General features: G+C 45.3%; 1 protein-coding gene and 2 long non-coding RNA genes across 4 annotated transcripts in view; 1 reads left to right on the top strand and 2 right to left on the bottom strand.

The window, feature by feature from the left end:
- The window catches only part of LOC309864159 (patr class I histocompatibility antigen, A-2 alpha chain-like), a gene marked incomplete at both ends in the record, with an annotated part of 171,456 nt that overhangs the window by 113,839 nt on the left and 35,743 nt on the right, over nucleotides 1-21,874 (bottom strand). The window lies entirely within an intron of this gene.
- Nucleotides 1-21,874, top strand: part of LOC309865892 — a 73,831-nt gene that overhangs the window by 41,306 nt on the left and 10,651 nt on the right. The window lies entirely within an intron of this gene.
- On the bottom strand, nucleotides 1,939-10,457 carry LOC309865902. Of its 2 annotated transcripts, none has more exons than XR_014312309.1 (3): nucleotides 8,977-10,457; nucleotides 8,404-8,442; nucleotides 1,939-5,298 (listed from the first exon to the last, which is right to left on the bottom strand). It is a non-coding gene; the product is annotated as an uncharacterized lncRNA (long non-coding RNA). The 2 variants fall into 2 exon arrangements; XR_014312310.1 differs by adding an exon at nucleotides 7,664-7,845 and having other exon boundaries at nucleotides 4,772-5,298; nucleotides 8,404-10,457.

The following is a 21,874-nucleotide window of genomic DNA, read 5'->3' as shown; positions in this document are numbered from 1 at the left end:
GTACAGAAACTGTAGGAAACCAGTGCAGTGTCAGGGGCCTGGGTGGTTCAGTTTGCTAAGCATTTCCTTCAGCTCGGGTCATGATCTCAAGGTCCTGGGATCTAGCCCCGCACCTGGTTTCCTGCTCAGAGGGGAGCCTGCTTCTCCTTCTCCCTCTGCCCTTACCCCTCTCCTGCTCATGCTCTCTTGCTCTGCTCTTTCTCTCTCACTCAAATAAATAAATAAATATTTGAAAAAAAAAAAAAAGTGGGAGATGTGGAGTGTCGTATAATGAGAGAAAGTAATAGGAAGTGATTGGGTGCTAGAGATAGTTAAAGATGGACTTTGCAGGATTTCCTAATGGATTCATTCTGGGTAGTGAGGAGGAGGAATCAAGGAGGAGCTCCAGTATTTCAGACTGCAGGTAGAAATGTGCAGTGCCTTCCTTGGATATGGGGAAGACTCTGGAAGCAGGATATTTGGGGAAACAGCAACACAAGCATCCAATTTAGGAATATTAAATCTGAGATATCTACTAGAAATGCAAATGAGGGGGCTCATGGGTGCCTCAGTACACAGAGCATGTGAGTCTTGGTTTCAGCTCAGGTCATGATCTCACAGTCCTGAGATTGAGCCTTGCATCAGGCTACCCACCCAGCTTGGAGTGTGCTGGAGAATCTGTCTTTCCCTCTCCCTCCATCCTTTCCCTGCTCATGTTCTCTTTAAGTAAATAAATAAATAAAGTAATTTTTTTAAAAAAAGGAAAGAAAGAAAGAAATGCAAACAAGGTGCCAGTTTGATAGTGCAGGAGAGGAGAAATACCTGGGTTGGAGAAATAGGTTTGGGAGGTGACAGCATATACATGATGATTAGAACTTTCAGCAGAGATGAGGTCACCAGGGGGTGAGAACCATAAAAGAGAAGGGAACAGGACCAAACCCTGGACTCCTCAGCACTAAGCAGGCTGATCAGAGCGCACACCCAGAGCGCACTGCACAGTCTGGTTCTGCATCCAGAAGGCACAGAGACCAGGGAGGCCCAGCCCTCAGTGTGCACAGGAATTTCCTGGACTATGAAGGTCTAGACAGTCTGGGATAGAGCATGAGATTCTGGGTTGATAACAAGGTTGGTGCTGCTGCTGCTGGTCTTCAGATCCCACACTGAGTAGTAAGCACACAAAGCAGGATCCCCACATGGCCATGCATCAACTTCCTCTTTAGGGCTGCTAAAGTAAGTAATTCCTGGGCCCTCATCTACATTCTAAGATGGTGGGTCTGGGGAAAGACCTGAGTATTTGGTACCAAAGCCACAAGCAATCCTGGGGCTCTACCAGAGAGAGGGGGAAGCACTGAAGTCCTTGAGGAGAGCACTCATTGTGGGGAAGGGTCTTACATACACATTTATTGGGGTTTTTTGTAGGAAGAAAAATGCAAGGCATGCTGGGAGATACATTTTTTTTCTCTCATGGAGTCCAGCCAGGTGGCAGACTGAGAATGTGGTTATCAGCTCAACATAAAGAAAAAATCTGATTGCTGAAAGAGTAGGTCTTAAATGTTCCCACCACATGCACACACGCACGCACCAGTAACTGACAGGATGCAGGTCTTAGCTAATGCTACAGTGGTGATCAGTTTGCAGTATGTAAATAAATCAGATCCAAAGGTTGTGCCCTTAAATTTATAAACTATTATGTCAATTATATCTCAATACTACTGGAAAAGATTTCTGAATCCATGCTGTCTGAAAGAATTCCTTCACACATTACTCACTCCTTTTCTTCAAAACAGAGTCTAAGTTCTTTTATTTGAAACTATATATATTTATAAAGAAATACATTTGTATAAATGTATTATCAGGGAGAGTTACATATCTATAATTTAACATATAAAATATAAATTATATATAATAAAATAAATAAATTTTAAAACATTTTAAGAAAAAGGAAGATGAGATCTTAAATATAAATTAAATCCATATATTATGAGTATATATATTTATAGGGAAAATATATATTTTGTGTATATAATGTTAGAGTACTAGGCCTCATTTTATTTCATGGAAAGCCACAGAACAGGCCCAAGACTGCACAGGCAGGAACAGAATCCACCATCACACCCCAGTTCAAGGACCAAAGAGGAACCACTGCCCCCGGTGCTGGGCACAGGTCCCACTGTTCATAAGACTACACTCTGAGGCCAGGACTGCTGTCACTGCTGCTCCTGGCAGCGGGATGACACGACGGCCACTCACACCACCTGTGCCAAATGCATGTAGGACTGTCCCAGCTTCTCTGTCACACACATCCTGAGTCAGAGTCTGGCATGTGGTCACCTGACTGGTGGAGCCTCAGGCCCTGTCCCCCTGTAACTACGTGTGACATCCCAACTCTGATCTGGATTCCTGGGGAGTGATCACCAACATCCTCGGACTTGAGCTCTTCATTTGGTCTGGTCTCTGCATTCCTAGCCATAGGCCTGTGAGAGGCCACACATTCAGGTGGTTCCCAAAGTCACCCTTGCTGTAGGCAGATCCCAAGATGGCTCCAGTGTTCCCATCCTCCGGTATTCATGCCCTTGTGTAATAATACCCACTTTGGGAACAGAAGCTGGACATAGTGACTTGCTGGTGACACACAGAATAGAGTGACATTATGCAGTGAATATCTGGAATCATCAGGACACAAGATATGAGGCATTTGGGGTCCACACTCTCAAGGTGGGCCGTCCAAGCCAGCCTGGGTAAGTGCAGATTTCTGGTGGACCCCCATGACAAAAGACCCTGCATTCCTTTTTCCTCTGAGGGGTTTCTCAACCCCCATAGCCACTGCGCTCAGACAGGAGGACGAGGAGGAAAGGTCACCAGCAGGGATTCTCGTCCTGGATGCAGTCAACAGGGGAATTCTGTAAAAAGTACAGGAAGGGAAGAGAAGAAACACAGGCCCCCAAATGTAACAGCTGATGAGTCCACGCATGCTTCCAGGGCAGCCCCGTGGCTACAAAGGTGAGAGGAGAACAGTCTCCAGTCTCCCTGTGCTGCCCCTGGGGCCCAGCTCTCCTTTCCTCCAACACAGACAGTGTCCCAGGGAGCCCCCAGTGCTGCCCCCTGTGTATCTGTCTCTGCTCATCTCCAGAACAGACCACCATGGCCGCCCCCTCCAGGAAGCCCTCCCCTCTCCATATGCATTAGTTCAGTTGTGTGCCACAGAAACCCAGCCAACAGTAGTCCATGGGACAGCAGCTTGTGTGTGTCCCACGAGTGAGGTGAGCCGTCTGGGACAGTAGGGTCAGTCTGCACCACGTGGCTATCCAGACACGCTGCTGAGATGACCCTGGGAAATTTCCGTATTAGCATGACCAGGGCACCTAAGACCATGTCTGTGGTCCGTGAGCAGGGCAGGGAGAGCAGAAAAAGTGGATGTTTCCCTCCTTTTAGGACAAAACCTTCTACCACATTCTGTGTCCCCACAATGGCAAAAATGTAGTCACACAGACAAAAGTCACCTCCTGGGAGGCTGGTGAATGAAGGGGTTTTTAATCTGAGGGAACATGTACTCCATGAAATTGTGTCGCTGTGGAATGAGGGTGATTTCTGCTTTACTCTTAAATTTTTAAAAATCACCTGTGGCAGAATTGTTATTACCAATACCTAATATCAAAATCTAATCCTGAATGAGTTTTGTATGTAAAAATCTAGGATCTTCTCAGAATATTTTGTTATTTGAGAACAAAGTTAGAGGTAGATTATTTCATAAAATGCCACCCCCTAAAATGGAAATCTCTCCCATAATAATACTGCGGAAACTGGTAATAGCTCTTATGACCTAGGAGAGAGTTTGGAAGAATTGTGGAGGGAATAGAGGAGGAAATTTACTTTTTACTGTATACTCTTTTGTGTTCTATAAATGTCTTCAACCTTGTGCATGTCTCAGTCTTTTGTAATAAATTCTGAATTGCCCAAGAAACCCCACCTCCATTTAGCAGACACATAATATGCAGTAGCAGATGTCAGGCTCTCTGCTAGGCTCAGTGAGAGAAACATGAAGGAATTCAGAGTGGGGTGAATACCCTGGTAAATGTAACTATCCTGATGAGGTTTGGGGAAGCAGCCTCCACGCAGAAGCTGAGAGCCAGATGTTGTACTACATGCTTGAGATAGAAAGAAAATACAGGTACACACCTTTGTGACCCACCTGTCTCATGCTGATGAGGTTCTATACCTACTCGTGACTCTCCCTGTATGGGAAGGACCTGAAACTTGGAAAGAGAACCTTTGCCCATTAGGTCCAAAAGATTTAATTAGAGAATAGTGACTTCCTAATGTAACTGACTCATCAATACAAGAGAAAATCACTAAGAAATGATCTGGATGAAGGGAAAGAAACTGACAGAGTGGAATCACAAGAAATGTCTTGGTGGAATCCTGTCTGAGGCAGACTGGCAGAAATAGTAAGAGATGAGGGTTAGCCAGGCAGCAGATGCAGGAAAGAAACAAAATGGTTGAGTGTAGTGATCACGCTTCCTAAAGATTTAGAAGGTTTGACAAATGAGGAGGGAAATATTCAGAGAGGACGACCTCTCAGGATCTACAAAGTTGAGACAGACCTTTCCAAATGAGCGTGATTCTCATAGCTAACACCCTGCTTGGATAACACAACTCAGCCTGCAGGTCATATTCAGCAGGGCAGCCAGAGTATAATTATGTTGCTCAGTTACTCTGCAGGGTAACAGCCTGGTAAGTACAGATTTATGAACACATCCAGTGTGTGAACACATCCAGCGCAGAGACCTTGCTACCCCCCATTCCTTCCATCTGTCACCTGGAACATCCCTGTGCAGATTCTATAAGGCCCAATGGTCCCCACCTCCTGGTCCACATGGGCTTGTGGAATCTTCTCCTACTGAGTATGGGTGGGATCTGGAATATCTTCTAACCAATAAAATATGACAGTGATGAGCTTGGAATATATATGATTATGAATTGCATTTTGCTGATGAGTTTTTACTATCTTCTCCCCTTGGAAGCTTTGCTGAAGCAAGCAGCTATGTTGGAAAGACCAGAAACTGAGGTCAGCATCTGCCTACATCCAGCAAGATGCTGAGGCCCCAGTCCACCAGCCCATTAGGAACTACTCAGTCCTCCCCAAAGGGCATCCCTCCCCTTTTTTGAAGACAGACATCCCGTTTTCTCTTTCCAACATGAAGGTCAACTTCCTACCATCCTACTTGCTTTCCTCTCACTTGGAGCTACTGTCAGGCTATCAGGAAGTGCCACCTTCACGTCACTTCTCACCTTGGAGCGCAGGCCTCACCAGGAAGTCAGCTGGAAGAAGACAAGTCAGAGACAGCAGGATTAGAAGGTCATGAGTGCTCACCCCTGTGTCCCTCAGGCTCACTCAGGCTGTGCTTTCAGACTGTCAACAAAACAGTAAGTGGACTCTGCCCACCCACGGCTGGTCTCCCCACTTCTGCATGCTGAACAGTCCACCTCACACCCCAGATGCAGACTCCACTGATTCCCTACAGCCCAGATGTGCCCTCCTTCTCCTCCACCTCCAGCAAACACACTCCATCCACCAACGTACAACCAGCTCTCCCATCCCCTCAAACCCCATGGACTCCCCTACAGGGACAGTGAAAAATGCATATGGAGGAGCTGTCAGAGCCACAGAAGGTGGTGACCCTTACTGAGGCCGGTGAACAGTGTCCAGGGGTCAAAAAAAAAAAAAAAATGGTGATCACTTGGACTCAGCACCTGACCATTTTGTTAGAGTCATGGCTCAGCCAATTGACTCAGTTAACCTCATAGTGACCTTGGTTTCTTTCCCTATAAATTGGAGTTGGTACCTTTCCCTATCTCACAGGGTTATTAGGAGGTTTTAAATGATTCAATTCATGTACATCCTTTTAACCAGTGTCTGATGCTTTTATCAAGCAGAACCCTGGGGAGGAAGAGAGTCCCACCAACGTAGCTCCTGTTTTCTTCTTCCTACCATGACATGTACCAGTTCGCCCCCTCACTCATCACCCTGAGTCCCTTTCACTTTCTCACCTGCTGTGGATGGAACTTGTAATCCATGTGGTGGGGGTGGGGCGGGGCAACCATGACCTGGCCAGGGTGGACGCAAGGATGAGGAATTCTCAGAGCAGAGTGTGCAGACACACACACACATACACACACACAGGTATGTGTGTATACACGAACACTCATACATGCTTGCACGTGCTCACTCACACACACATATACAAACCTCAACACAAACTTCTATACAAATTTCTGCAGGATTGTGAATCTGCCCCCAGACAGACATATGTACATGACATGCTTGCATCACATTTCCCACTTTATTTGAAGTCTGGCTTACTCTTCTTTCTAAGAAATCTAGGATCTGATGGCAGTTGTGCATCAACTGATGAATTGATAAAGAAGAGGTGGTGGACAGATAGATAGACAGATAGACAGACACAATAGAATGTTATAGATAGATAGATAGATTGATTGATTGACAGACACAATAGAATGTTATTCAGCCATCAAAAAGAAAGAAACCTTGCCATTTGCAATGACCTAGATGGAACCAGAAGGTATTATGCAAAGTGAAATAAGTCAGCCAGAGAAGGATAAATGCCATTTGATTCCATTCATATGTGGAATTTAAGAAACAAAACAGATATACATAGGGAAAGGAAAGAAAAAATAAGATAAAAACAGAGATGGAGGTAAACTATAAGAGGATCTTAGTGAGGGTTGCTGAAAGGGAGGTGGAGGGGGAGAGATAATCGGGTGATGGGCATTAAGGAGGGTACATGATGTTAGGAGCACTGGGTATTATATGCAACTGATTAATCACTAATTTCTACCCCTGCGCCTAATAATAAAGTATATGTTAACTAAATTGAATTTAAATACAAAACAGTTTTTAAAATTTAGGATCTTGAGGGAAAAGGACCCGAGAATTTTTTTACCACCACCAAGTGACCCCCTCCCCAGAACTCTGGTACACTCTGGATCTCATGCATGCCTGCTCCTGGAACCCTCCTACAGGAGTGGGAGATGTGACCTTAGATCGAGATCCTGGAATCCAGAGGCAGCCCGTGCATTGCCCGAGGTGGTGGTGGGGCTCTGGGTCCAGCAGGTCTCCAGCCTCCCACCTTCTCCTAGCCTGCCCTCCCACCAGCCAGGGAAACCCCCATCCTGCCCTCCCCCATCAGGCTTGCTGTACAGCCTCCATATCTCTTTCAGAATAGATAGGAACAGGAGTTTCAGTTGAACCCTTGGGGTGAGACAGGCCGGTCAGAATGAGGAAATTAGATGTCCTCACCCCCTGAGTTCTTATTGTTCTAGAACACAACTGTAGCAACTATAGTTCCAACAATCTAAACCTCTGCTAAAACAACCCCAGTGATGAGAGCATCAGGAAGAACCTGGGCAGCAAATGCCACCTAGGTGAGCATGGTGAACATGGTGAGCTGGGCAAAAGGATCAGAGGTGAAAAGGAAAAGTTAGTGATGCCCCTGTGTCCTGACTCTGCTGAGAGTCTCTTGAAGGCTCCTGGACCCCTGATATAGGGCTCCACTCCTCATCCCCCAACCCCCATCTCATGGTAATGGGCTCAGGCAGCCCCTCATGCTGCACACAGCACGTGTATCTCTCTTCATCTCCAGAAGGCAGCACAATGGCCACCTACTTCTGGATGGTTCCATCCCCTTCTGCCTGGTCTCCATAAGCTCCTTGTACTAGATCTGGTGTTCCCTGGTTTATTGACAGGTCACAGTCATCTCCACAAGGCAGGAACCCAGAGCACACAGCCCCTCAGGGTGACCCCACAGTCAGGGGGTTGGGGGTGGGTCACGTGTGTTCTGGGAGACTCTGTGGAAGAACAAACATGGACCGTTAAGGCAAGGCCTTTTGGAAAAGCATAGACTCCACAGACCTAGATGCGATACCTGCTGCCTGCCAGGGTGAGGCAGGAAGTGTTCCCTCTCAGGGGGCAGAAGGAACCAGCACTAGCCAGGCCATGCCCAAGACAAGAGGGTGGGAACCACCTCTGACATTTTCCTCCAAGGGAAGAACCGTTTCAGAGACTCTCCACCCTTTTATGAAGCCTATAACTCAGTATCTCTAGCTCAGTATTGATAGGTCCTCAAAGCTGCTCTGTCTCTGCTGGGAAAGAGCCTGAAGAGTGAGAAACTTCCATGAGCCTCAGAGCTACTGCCGTGCTCTCCAAGAGAACATTCCCCAGCATGGGCTAAGAAGAGTGTGTCATGTCACTGCCCAGGGGACTCAGGATGGGCCACTGTCCTCAGCGCATGGCCCCCCGTCCCACACTAGATGTTCTCTATCCCCGTGTGTGAGTAGCTCTGGAGAGAGGGCGGCCCCAGGCTGGGCTGCGAAGAGCTGCAGGGCTGGGCTGTGGGGAGTCCTTACCAGTGCGGCTGATGTTCTTGTCCCAAACCTCAAGTGTCTCTGCAACGACAGGAAACACGTCTTCTTGAGTCCATCTCATCCCTCCATGAAGTGCCCACTGGACTCCCGCCCATGGAGACTACCATGGATGGCAGAGGCTCCATGTCCAAGCTCAGTCACTGTCATTGTCTTAGCCATCCTGTCACTGCCCCAAGGTCCCATTGTCCTCCTGGAGCTCCCAGCCACGGTGACCTGCAGGGTGGGGGGGCCTGCCCACCTCCTCCCCAGGACCAGGCACTGTCAGTCAGGGCAGGGCATGCCTCCAGAGCCCCCCAACATTGGTCCTTGCACCCCATTCCCACTAGCTTCTCCGTAAGGAACATTCACTGTGTAGACTGTGCTAGTGTGACACAGTAAGAAGGACATATTCGGTCTTGCTCCTCAGTTCCTGCACAGCTCTTAACACCTCTGTAATGGCCTGAGTGATGGGAGTCATAGGAGCACCTCTTCCTAGATTTTGTTCCCAGATCCTAAAAAAGTTCTGGAAAGATCCTGGTCCCATCCTTACACACTGTACCAAACCTCATTGCATACCATCTCTCTCCTCTGATGCTGTGAGCCCTGAGAAGGCAGGACTGAAACAGAACTCAGGGCCTGAAACAGAACCATATGGCAAACTGTGGAATTCACACTCCGGTATGAGAAAGTCTGAGCCCTAATCGTGCCTCTCACTGGTTTATGCCTGGATCCCATATGCAAGGCCCTTCAGTAACTGTTTCATATACTAAAACCTCGAGACATTAACTAGAAATGATTAACTACACCTATGTCCTGACCTCCCCATGTCCAATGTCACCCACACCTTGCCCAGCCTGACTGTTGACTGCTTGGAACCTCATCCCCCCATCAACCCAGATCATACACACACATCAGGGTCTACACAGAGTTCCAGCTCATTCATGAACCTTCCCCCGACCACTGGGGGTCTGGCCTATGAACCCTGTAAACCATGTCTCTGCTTCTCGTGTGACATCTAAGGAGGTGTCTGTCTTCAGTAGCTCTCAGTCTGCCTCATACGCTCAGTCACATGCTCTCAGAAGGGTGGACGCCTCGCCATCTTCATTGTGGGCTCTGTGAGGACAACCACTAGCTCATACCTTCTGCCTGCCCCAGCCTGACACGGGGGCGAGGGGGGCACCTGTCAAGAGGGTCGCACGTCCCTGGGGTGGGAGTTGTGCTCGACTCTCTGCTTTCTCCCAGGCCCCAAGCTGCTGGCTGTCATGGGGTTTATTGGTGGGATTGCTGCACATTCCTCAGGTTTCGGGGTTCCTCTTCATCTGGCTCACAAAGATCTTGGTCTCGTCGTCTGAGGAACTTGGCTCCTGCATACACCACTGGACTCCAGACTCTGTCTCCCTCTCTCCAGGGTCATGGTAGAGGAAGGTGGCTGGTGTGTGGAGCCCAAGGCAGGAAATGCAGGGCCTCCTGGAGCTCCAACCCCGCTGAGGGGAGATACTAAGAGAGCGCTGTCCCAAGGCAGGAAGCAGGGGGGGTTGGAGGAGGCTCCAGCTTTCACTGAGTAAGGACCTAGTGATGCACATGTGGGTAATGCGTGTGTATCTGTGTGTTGTGTGTGTGTCTGTGTGTGATTGTGTACACATATGAGTTGTGCGAAAAGAGAGACAGGGCACACAACATAACACAATGGGAGATAATGATACAACATCACTCCCTGTCCCCCACCCCCTGGGACAGTCATATTCCAATCCCACACCCATGGTGCCCCCATAGAATGCACAGATTGTATGTGATTTGCTGCAAAGCAAACACTCTTTGGCATATCCAGATTTAAAAAAAAAAAAAAAAATCTGTGCTACTTTTGTCGAAACTCACTGGTGTCTTGCTCTTGCCAGCCATGTAAAGATGACATGCAGATCACGCCCCAAAGCTGTGTGAGAGCTGAGCGTGTGAGCACGTGCTGTCCGCGCTAAGGACGCAACAGAAATCATCGGCCATGGTCAAAAGAACTGTTTGAAGAACATTATAAATGAGCTGCATGCAGGAACGTCCTGGGAACAGTAGAACTTTCTATAATAGTACTGACGGGTGATAAGAGCAGCAAACATGGAAACGGTGTCATCAGAAGTTCACTCTGTCCTTTGAGCTGTGAAGCCAAGTGTCAAATACTTACACAGTGCACTTTCTGTTCACAGGATTCTCTTGTTCACAGGCATTACTCCTTCAGTAAATGATCATCTGAGAAGGTTGCCAGAGGAGAGGAGGTGGAGGCTGGGGACATAGGGGAGGAGGAGTGGGGACACAGGTTTCCAGTTCCAGAATGAATAAGTGACAGGAATAAAAGGCACAGCACGAGGAAGACAGTGGATGACACTGTCAAAGGGCTGCATTGGGCAGGTGGGAGCAACACCTGTGAGGAATAGAGCATGATGTGCGAACTTGTCACGTCATTACTTGTACACCTGAGACTAATGGAACATTCTATGTCAACTATACCCCAAATTTAAATACTTTTTTAAAGTTATTTTCTTATGATTTCAGCTGTTTTAACATTTTACATTAAATTAATATACACAGCAAATTCTAATATTGGATAGGAGAATTGATAAAATGTATAAATGTATATTTAACTTACACAAAGTAAGCTGCAAACAAATTAAAAATATAAATAACTAAACATCTGAGAAGATTCAATACTATATATGAATATTTGGATGGAAAGCATAACACTGGGCAGGCCTGGTCCTCCCACAGTGCTAAGATGGAAAAAGCCATTGATCATAGTGTCAACTCTGTTAGAGTTCCTTAATAAGAAAGCGTGCAATGGAGAAAAATGTTTGGGAAATAAACTTTTGTTCAGAGAGTTGGCTTTAATGACTTGTCTATGAACAATGATGTCAGTACTGTCTTTAGCCTTAGCAGAGAGATGTGTTACTCATTATGGAATCTGGATTAATTTGAAAAGAGGAATTAATTAGCATACAAAAGTCATAAGAAAATTGAAGAGGAAAAGCAGTCCATATTACTTTTCAAATTTAACTGACAGGATGTCTGTCATGACAGATGCATGGAGAGGACCAGGGGGACACCCTGGACAGTACAGAGTCAAGCGTTCAGGGAGCTTCAGAGTCTGAAGGGCAGATGGTGTGTCAGCGGAGCCGTCTAGAACCAGAAGGAACAGGCACGCAATGGAACACAATTGCAGCCCTACTGGGGCTTCTCCCGCCCCTCCCCCGCATGGGAACCTGCGGACTCAGGCACCAGGGCATCTCCACGTGATCACCAGAGCCAGAGCGCAGCAGAGCTGGGCTTATTCCTGAAGCCCAGGCCTTGTTCGTGGGCCTCGGTGGCCACTGCTCGCTCTGGTGCACAGCTGCACCCCTGTGGGCAGAGGTCAAGAACACCTCAGTGCCCAGCAGCTCCCTGTGGAGGGAGGCTTCTCCCATCTCTTCCAAGCTAAGCCCTCCTGTTGTAGCAGTGGGAAGATCACAGGCAAAACCCAGGCTTATCATCCCCCCCCCACCCCCCCCACCCACCACCACCACCACCACCACCACCACCCCCCCCCCCCCCCCCCCGTCCCGCCTTCCTTCCATCCTCACTGTGTCCTGTATTTTGTTCAGGATGAACTCTCCTGGTGTTGATATACCAGAGCCCAGCCAGAGGCCCCATCTCTCCCTCCCTATACCACACTTTCCTTATTCATTTGTCCCCTGGAACAGCAGCCCTAACTGCTCTTAGGGAATGGGACGATGACTGCTCTGGCTGCTTCCTGCAGAAATGGGGTGGCGGGCTGTAAGGCAGTTAGAATCCATCCAGGATCCACCTAGGGGGCCCATGGTAGGGCTCAGGCAGTCATGATGGCCATCAGACAACACATGCAGCAACACATGCAAAAGAATAAGCATAACACAAATATCAAGCTCCAAATTGTGATCACATCTCTTAGGTAAGATCCCCAATTACCAATTCCATCAAATAGACCAGTGGATAATTTTGACTTTTTAAATTGATCATGAATGTCCCCTATGAAATGAGACACTTTGTGAGAATTATCTGTAATGTTAAAACAACACGTATAAAGAAACCCCTTGCATCCTAAATGGTGTAGCAATAGTAGATAATCCACAGTGGCCCGTTCCTGAGAAATCCCTCTCTGACTTCACTGAATTCTTGGCTGAGTGTATCTAGTGCCTGGGACGGATATTTAGAGTTCTTCTGAGGAAACCTACTGTTTTGCTTATTTCATGTTGTAGCTCCTGTGGTGAGACCTAGAAGTCCCATAGTGAGCGCAGAGGGCCTTTCTACCAGGGGGGCTGTTGTATGCTTGGATAAAGCCTTTGTAATCGGACCCCAGGAAAGGTGGTTTCTAGGACAAATATGTCTAAGAGATAAAACCATCAAGAAGCTCTGTTTGAGCTCTAACCTTCACAATAGCCCAACCACAAGGAATCACTGGCAAATGGGAGAAAACTTGTCTTAAGAGATAACGGCAACCTCAAATGTATCATCCAATGCAGTCATAGAGAAAGTGGCGTCACCCATGATCTCCATAAGTCTATAGTTAACCTCATGCAGTGGGGCACGCTCTGGCTGTAAAGGAGTGATTCTGTCATTCCAGCCACACAGAACTTGTCAAGTTGCTAGCTGAATTATAAAATTGTTAGGGAACTAATCCCATTTTTCTGGTTTAAATTATCATATGCACAAAGGATCCTGTTATTATCCCCACAGAGTAGCAAGCAAGAGAATTGCCTATACATGAACTATTGTGGCAATTTCTCTAAAGTTTACCTCAGGTTGTCTAGCTTCAGCAAACAACAAATGTTTAAAGATGATCAGAGCTAGAATTTAACATCCATAAAGACGTTACTAAAACATAATTTCTCTCTATTATAATAACCCTCATTTTCAGAGATGACCAAATCAAGACTAATTTTTTTAAAGTAAGTCCAATTTAATGAACTTATTTTAATTATTTATGTAAGCTCGGCAAGAATAGCAATTAGCTGTATAGATCTTTTAAAATGTTTCCTTTGTCGGAATTTTTTGCAAGGAATCTCTAGGTGGAACTCTTGGTAGCCCCTCCAGGCCAGAAGCCAAGCCAAGAATGTGCCATCAGACACGTCTGCAATAATTTTGGATGAGGGCAGCTGAATTCCTCTTCATGAGCTCCCAGAGTGTCTGAGGTTCCTGTGCCCGCCAGGAAGTGGCATTATTTACTCACTGGTGAGGCTGCTGGGAACTCTGTAAGCAAGGTGTCAGGCCAACAGCTCCAAGGGGCTTTAGGGCTCCAGGTTTCATAAAGTCAACTTCAGTTCCTTAAAGCTGTTTGGTCATATCTGAGTCCATGCATGTCTCTCTCAAATATGACATTCCAGTCAAAACCTTCATAAAATAACCCGTTTCCAATGCTGTCCTGTTGTAAAGAGAACAGATTCTTATTGAGCTTATGCAAATAAGTATAGTTGCCATGGAAGAAAGAATATTTATGTTATCTTAAGAAAAAAGTTTTCTTAACCCTGAAGACCAAACACTGGAGAACCAGCAATGTTTTAAACAAGAATCACAAAACTATAAACATTTTCTTAGTTTATTTAGTCCCATGTTACTGATTCTTGTTTAGTTTAAATACAGCTTTTACTTAGTTCAAGAAATTCTTACTCATTTTAGTTTAGGATTTTGAAGATACCAAAAACCTGTATTTCTTCTAAAGTACCTTTAAAAAAAATCTGACAGAGGGAGAGAGAGTACAAGCAGGGGGAGCAGCAGGCAGAGGGAGAGGGAGAAACAGGCTCCCCGGTGAGCAGAGGGCCCGATGCCAGGATTCATCCTGGGACTCTGGGATCACGACCTGAGCCAGAAGCCAAGGAGAAGGCAGACTCTTAATCAACTGAGCCAACCAGGTGCCCCCTGAAAGTCCTTTTTATGAATCTTCTTGAAGATGAATCTCATTTTATAAATGACAAAAGACTGAAATGCAATTGACAAGGAAATTCAATTATTTCTGTGACATACAACATTTTAATAATTTGAATGTTGTGATGACCCTATTACCAAAACATATTAAAACTTTAAGAATTGCATATCAAGGACTCCTGAGTGGCTCAGTTGGTCAAGCACCTGCCTTTGGCTTTGGTCATGATCCCAGGGTCCTGGGATCGAGTCCCACATCAGGCTCCTTGCTGAGCAAGGAGCCTGCTTCTCCCTCTGCCTCTGCCTGCCTCTCTGTCTGCCTGTGCTCACTCTTTCTGACAAATAAATAAATAAAATCTTAAAAAAAAAAAAAGAATTGCATATCATTTTTAGAAGACATAGCATTTGCGCAGGTAACATAACCTGTGGTTTATCATTATTTGTTTGAGGGTGCTTTCCTGGTAACTTAACATACCAAGTAAACAAGCCCAACTGGTCAAAAAACCTCTTTTTACAATGTAAATTTTGTGGAAGTTTATGCAAAACTTCAGTTATAAAGCATATGCCTAAGTAGGACTACAAATTATTGTAAAACCCAAAACTTTATTATTTATTTGACCAAAGTGACAGTAAGATTCCAAAGGCAAATAAGCAGGTCATATAGTTGTTAGCAAAACTTACCTCCCTTAAAACTGAGAAGTTTTTTGTGCCTGGGTGGCTCAGTTGGTTAAGCCACTGCCTTTGGCTCAGGTACAGGTCGTGAACCCGGAGTCCAGGGATCCAGTCCGGCCTCGGGCTCTCAACTCCACAGGGAGTCTGCTTCTCCCTCTGACCCTCTCCCTTCTCATACTCTCTCTCACTCTCTCTCAAATAAATAAATAAAAATCTTAAAAACAAAAACAAAAACACCTGAGACGTTTTAACTAAAGAGACAAAATACAGAAACTGGTTTTCCTGGGCTGGTAAAGAAAAGAGAAAACAACTTTTTTCATTTTCTAACCAAGAGGAGATCATTAATTTAAGAAAACTTTGTCTTTTTTAAGTGAAAGAAAGTGGAATTTCAACCTTCTACCAGTGCACCTTTAAAAACCCACTTATTTCAGGAATACCTGGGTACTCCTGTGGTTAAGCCTTTCAACACAGGTCATTGTCCCAGGGCCCATACATACATACCCTGGGGGGTCCTGAGGTTAAGCCCTGCTTGGGGCTCCTTGCTCAGTTCAGTGGAGATCCTGCTTCCCCCTCTGCCTGCTTCTCTCTCTCTCTCTCTCTCTCTCTGTGCCTCTCCTCCTTTCTGACAAATAAATAAATAAAATCTTTTTTAAAAATATTTTTCAATCTTAGTCCATTCTGACCACATATGACAATTCTTTTCCAAAGATTTGCCTTTACAAACCCTCTAAAACTTTTTTTTGCATTTAGATGTTGTCCTGAGCCATTTCTTTTGAAATAATCAATCTTATTTAGCACAAAATTACCTTTTTTTACCTTTAACAAAAATGTATTCCCATTTCTTATATCTTTCTTACATATCTCCTGCTTTTCTACATACAGAGTTGTTTCCCTTAATTTCATCAGTATTAATTATACTTAGCAGAATTCTGCACTCTGAGAAACCATAGTCTTTAGTGAAAATTAAGCAGTAACCAATTGTAAACTGTTATACCAGAAGTTTATGGACAGTAAATTTATGTATCAGTTAAGCACAAAACATTTTTAACAACAAACTCAAATATTATTAGTTTCTTTGTAATAAGAAGTCAAAACCACAAGTCTATGCCCAGTAATCAATGCTTTAGCACTTTATCCTGCTTGAAAAAGACCTACATGTCCAATGAATTTAATCCCAATTTATTATCCAAGCAAACCTTTAAAGCTTCAGGTTAGCAAAGACTTTTAAAGCTAACTTAACCAATTATCCATGAAAACTCCAAGGCATAAAATTAACCATCATTTTAAGTTATCTTTCTGTTAAAAAATTATAACAGAGATCACAAAAGCTTATTTGACCTTCAGTAAATCTTGGTAGAATAAATAAATAAAATAAAATAAAAAGTTAATGCTGATAACTTTAAGGACATGTTTTTCTTAATTAAACAAATAAACTTATATTAGTTTAAATACCCATTATATTTCACTTGGATTCTCCTTTAGAAATCAGAAGAATTTGTTCCCCATTATCAATTTTTACCTGAGACCCTGGTGAGGAATCTGAAATGAGCAGTGTGTTCAGGCCACACCCTAGGTGGTGCAGAGGCAGGAGAAGGGGGAGGAGGAGGGAGAAGAGGCAGAGTGCCCCCCAGAAGGCAGAGAATGTTCCTGCTCTAAAGCCTGTCAGCTGGGACAGATGAGCAGATGCAGATTTCTGTTTGTTTGTTTTTCCACTAGAGTGGAAGTAGGCAGTCATGTCAGGCCAGAGAAGACAGGGAACTTCCCCAAAACAAAGGAAGTTTCAGCAGCTGCCTGGGAATATTTCCTAAAGTTCCCCTCCTGTGGTAGACTAACCAGAGACAGTGGGTTCCAATGATACCCATTAACCTGGGAAATGAGGGAGAAGCCCCATATCCATTAGAAGGAATGGAGAGAGAGAGAGTGAGAGTCATCGTCCCCTTTGCCAGGGAAGGCCTGTGTTTTTTTCTAGGAACCTGGGTTTATTCTGAGGAGGTCTACTTAGATAATTATCATCCAGTATGTCAGGAGGAAGTTGACTAGCCAAATACTTTGGGGCAAACATGTTCTACAAAAAACTCTTATGTTGGGGTCCTGATGCAGAGCCCTGTTTTCTGCAGGAGAGATTTAACTGATAAATCCTACTGAGGCCATGCAGTGTTACAGGAGATTAGTCCTTTCCTAAATTTTATAATCCAAATTGTTCCAGTGGGTTAGGGGACACCTGAGTGGCTCAGTCAGTTAAGGGTCTGTCTTTGGCTCAGGTCAAGATTCCCAGGTCCTAGGATCAAGCCTCTCATCCTTGGGTTCTCTGCTTAGTGGAGAGCCTGCTTCTCCACTCTCCACCCTCTGACTGCCTCTCTGCCTACTTGTGCTCTCTCTCTCTGTCAAAAAAAAAAAAAAAAAACTCCAAGGGAGAGCCTTTGGGAACCTAAGAAGAGACCTTGCCTTGTTGGGAAGGTCACACCTTATTTTATCTCGCCTTGAAGAACCCCCTGTGTTTGACCCATGGGAAATACTAGAAAAGGTTTACAAGGGGAAATTACCCAAATTTGCATTACACAGGCCAGAGAAGTCCCTGTGATGGATGAAGTGTGATGATTTTCCATGCCAACTTGCCACATACAGGATGACAGGGTTCTTTGTCTTATGGAGTCTAAGAATGAATCTCACAGACACAAAAGGGTGAAGGGAGGGGCGCCTGGGTGACTCGGTGAGTTAAGCCTCTGCCTTAGGCTCAGTTCATGATCTCAGGGTCCTGGGATTGAGTCCCACATTGGGATTTCTGCTCAGCAGGGAGTCGGCTTCCCCCAACCTGCTCTGCCTGCCTCTCTGCCTACTTGTAATCTCTCTCTGTCAAATAAATAAAATCTTTTTTTAAAAAGGGGTAGTGAAGTGAAGTGAAAGTTTATTAGTGACGGTGAGAACAGAAAGGAAAGAGAAAGCTCTCTAGAGTGAGAGGGGTCCTGAATGGGTTGCTACTGAGGCTTTCAGTGGCAGTCTCTTCTTGAGAACTGACTGGGAAGCTGGTGGCCTTGAGATTCCTGTGACATCTTGGCTTGAGCAAGGACCATTGAGAAACCATTAATGACTTACTTCTTTGGGGTTTGGTCATTTTCTATGATACACTGGAGCTGCCAACGAAAAATACTGGTGACCATTCGACACCATTGGAGACCAGGGGTCTGTTTCCTTATCTCTTGCTGACTCTAGCTTAGAGCTTCTGCCTGCCAGGAATAGTCTCCCAGCCAGGGGCCCACTGCCTCTCCCTGCCTACACCTTAACCCTTTCCTTATCCAATACCAGATGAATGCATCAAACGTCAGACTTCATGGTTGCCAGGGCACTTGGAAGTCTCAGGGGAAATCTCAGGAACAAAGTAACCACAGAGAAGATGAGTGTCATAATCTGAGTAGAAACTGAACATCCTGAGTGGCCACTAATTGCACAGACAGAGGGCAGCTCACTCAGGACCCGGGGTGAAAATGCAGCCACTGGATGCAGAAAAACAGGGCACAGGCAACAGCTGTCAGCACTGCAGGGGCTCAGGCCACAGTGGGGTCTGAGCAGGTTAAACAATTCTAGGAAAAGAACAGTCTTCAAAAAAATAAAATAGATTTCAGATTTGCTTAAACATAAAATGCATAATCCACTCTGATAGAGCATATTACCAGACATACAAAGAAATGTATGACTTATTCAAACAGAAATGTGTGGCTCTAATGAGAAAGTCAACAGAAAAGTATTCCCAGTGCGCCCAGATGTGGGAATCAGCATCAAAGGCTCCCACGCATCTTCAGGAACTATGTTCAAAGAACTAAATAAATATGTGTTGAAGGAATATAAGAAAATCTTGTTGTTAATGTTGAACAGAAAAGAAACTGAAGCAAAAAAGCAGAATGAACTAAGAAGACCAAATAAAAATTCTAGAACAAAAAGAAAGATACATAGTAAATTCCATGGGTAAACTGCATTGAAAGCCTGGAGAGGCAGAATGAAGAATCAATTTGTTTGAATATAGATAGATAATTCAGACTGGAGACTGACAGTGGATGGGGCGTTCTCCTGTGTGCACAGTCCTGTGTCCCTCCTGGGGAGCACGCATCGCAGGTCCAGGAAAACTGAAAAGTAGATTCTTTTTTTTTTTTTTTTCATTTGACAGAGAGAGAGATCACAAGTAGGCAGAGAGGCAGGCAGGGCTTCCGCTGAGCAGAGAGCCCGATGCAGGGCTCAATCCCAAGACCCTGGGATCATGACCTGAGCCAAAAGCAGAGGCTTTAACCCACTGAGCCAGCCACCCAGGCACCCCGGAAAAGTAGATTCTTGATCCTCCTGGACAGATTCCCTCTCTTATGGCTATTTTACAAACAACACTCTTTTATCTTAGAATAGTTGGGGATTTACAGAGAAGTAACAACGTTAGTGCAGGGTCCCTGTGCACCCCACACTCACTTGTCCTGTCCTTAACCCCAATCTTACCATCGTGCATTTGTCACAGCTAATGACACAGTATTCATACATTACTACTGATCTCCACGTGGGATTTGCTGTCATGGTTTTGTTTTCTCTCCCAAGATCCCATCCAAGTGGCCTCATTGAGTCCCATCATGGCTCCTTCCAGCTGCTCTGGCTGTGACTGTGTCTCAGACTGCCCTGATTTTTCATGGCCCTGACTTGTTTGAGGAGAAGGTTCGGGTACTTTGTAGACTGTCTCTCATTGTGAATCAGGCTGACTGAGCCTGTTTGGGAAGACCACACCTGGGTGGGTGGTTCTCCATACAACATAGCAAGAACATACAGTGATCACTCACTCATCAGAGATGAAGTTCACCTCCACACCCTGGCTAAGCTTGTCTAACCCAGATGATCCCTGTGAAGTTCCTTCTTTGGCTTTGTCCCTGTCCATAGTCTTTGTAGGAAGTCACGAAGTACAGTGCACAGGCGAGGGCTGTTCTGCTGGGACAATTTGCATGCAGGTAGTTGTGCAAACATGAGTTCTCAAATGACTTGGTAAGTACCTTACAGCAGGACCAGCAGGTTGTGTGCTTAGTCTGCATCTGACTTTATAAGAACCTGCTGACCATCTCCCATTGTGGCTGTGCTGTTTTTTTCTTCCCACCATTAGTGACTGAGGCTTTCTGTGGCTCCCTGTCCTGGTCAGCAGGTGACACTATCATGGTCTGGATTCCCACCATCTAACAGTGTGTGATGGCAGATCACTGTTGTCACTTGCATTTCCCTGATGACACCTGCTGCTGAACATCTTTTCATGTGCTTATTACCCATGAGTACATCTTCAGCTCTCCATACTTTTGCTCGTTTTTAATGAGTTGTTTTCTTATTGGTCCTTTCTAAGGGTTTGATAAGTATTCTAAAACAAGTCCTTTTCACACTGTGTGATTTACAAATATTTTCTCCCAGTCTGTGGCCTGAGCTTGTTTCCTGATATAACAGTGGACATTAGGGCACAGGTGTATTTTTCAAATAGGAGACAGGACAAATGGCTGACTGTGCTGGATTTTGGGTAGAGGATGTGGGTGACTGGAGGATGAGTCATTACCATATGACTTCTTTATTTTTTAATATCTGTATCTGTCAAATTCTCTTGTAAGTGATTGAATAATGTTTAAAAAAGAAACTACCCTAAAATCCCTAACACCTGACAGATCATCCTCAGACCATGATTGAAGACAGGTTCTGAGTCTTTTCACTGAACTATTAAACTTTTGAATTTCTTTTTCTGAACCAGGTCGGCTAGATTGTATGGATAAATTCTCCCAGTAAAATAGCTTAAAATGCATGCAATGTAGAAAAACCATCATCTTGAAAACATGAAAAGACAGGATAATAATAAGTAAAACAATAAGCACACCCCAAAAAGAAGGGAGAGACTCTTCTTGGCCCCCCAGAGAGCAGGGTCCTACAACATCATGCAAGGGCTCTGTGAGTCCCCTGCTCAGAGCACAGATGGGCAGGCCCAGCCCTTACAGCTCTGTGCCCTGAGATGCTGATTTTTCCACCATCTCCTTCTCTTTAAAGCATTTACATTCTGATTATGATGCGTATGTATGATGTATAATAACATGATGCATAATAACATGATGTCATCTATATTGACCATAGAAAAATTATAAGATGGAAAAAGTGATAAATGACAAAGTAAAATTGATGTAATTCTCACATTTGGGCTATCTTGTTGCACTTACTTCTAGTCTCTTATCTATCATCCTGCTGCTCAAAGTCTCTCTAAGGGGAAGAGCACAGAGTTCAGGACCCCAGCCCTGCTCTCTCCAAATGCCATTTCCCCAGTCAGCTCCCTGTCACCCTCCTGAGAGGGCTGCCTCTCACTTCCTCCTCCCTCAGCCTCCTTGACTCCCTCCCTGCTCCCCTCTGAGGGGATGAGCTCATTTGTTCCCCACTCAGAAAAGAAGGACTCAGGTGAGAATTGCACAGACGCTCCACCACCCTCCCCATCTCTGCACCTGTGTCCTCATCTTCTGAGCAGTGATGGGGGAGGGGCCATCCTGTCTCTCCCTCCACGTGGTCACATGGCCCTTCACTCACCCTGCATTAATGCACTTTCCCCTCTCTCTGGCCTCAGCAATTTCTCCTACAAACATGCTGAGATGACTCCCATTCAAAACATGAAATAAAACTAAACAAATCAAAACAAAATCATCCCATAAACTCTACACTTGCTCCCATGACTCCTCCAACTCCTGCCCCATCTCTATGGCCTCTGTGCAGAACTCGTCCTGACCCATCATCTCACCCCAATGTTGTCTTTGTAGCCAATGGTTAGAGGCACAGAGTTTTACAAGTCAAATCCTTCTATCATCCTTGATATCAAGACAGATGACCCCAAGCTTCGATGCCCCCATTTCCTGTA

The sequence above is a fragment of the Mustela nivalis genome, assembly GCF_964662115.1.
Source record: "Mustela nivalis genome assembly, chromosome: 5".
NCBI lineage: Eukaryota > Metazoa > Chordata > Mammalia > Carnivora > Mustelidae > Mustela > Mustela nivalis.
Note: the sequence above shows the minus strand (reverse complement) of the source record. Positions and strands in the feature narration are given on the sequence as shown.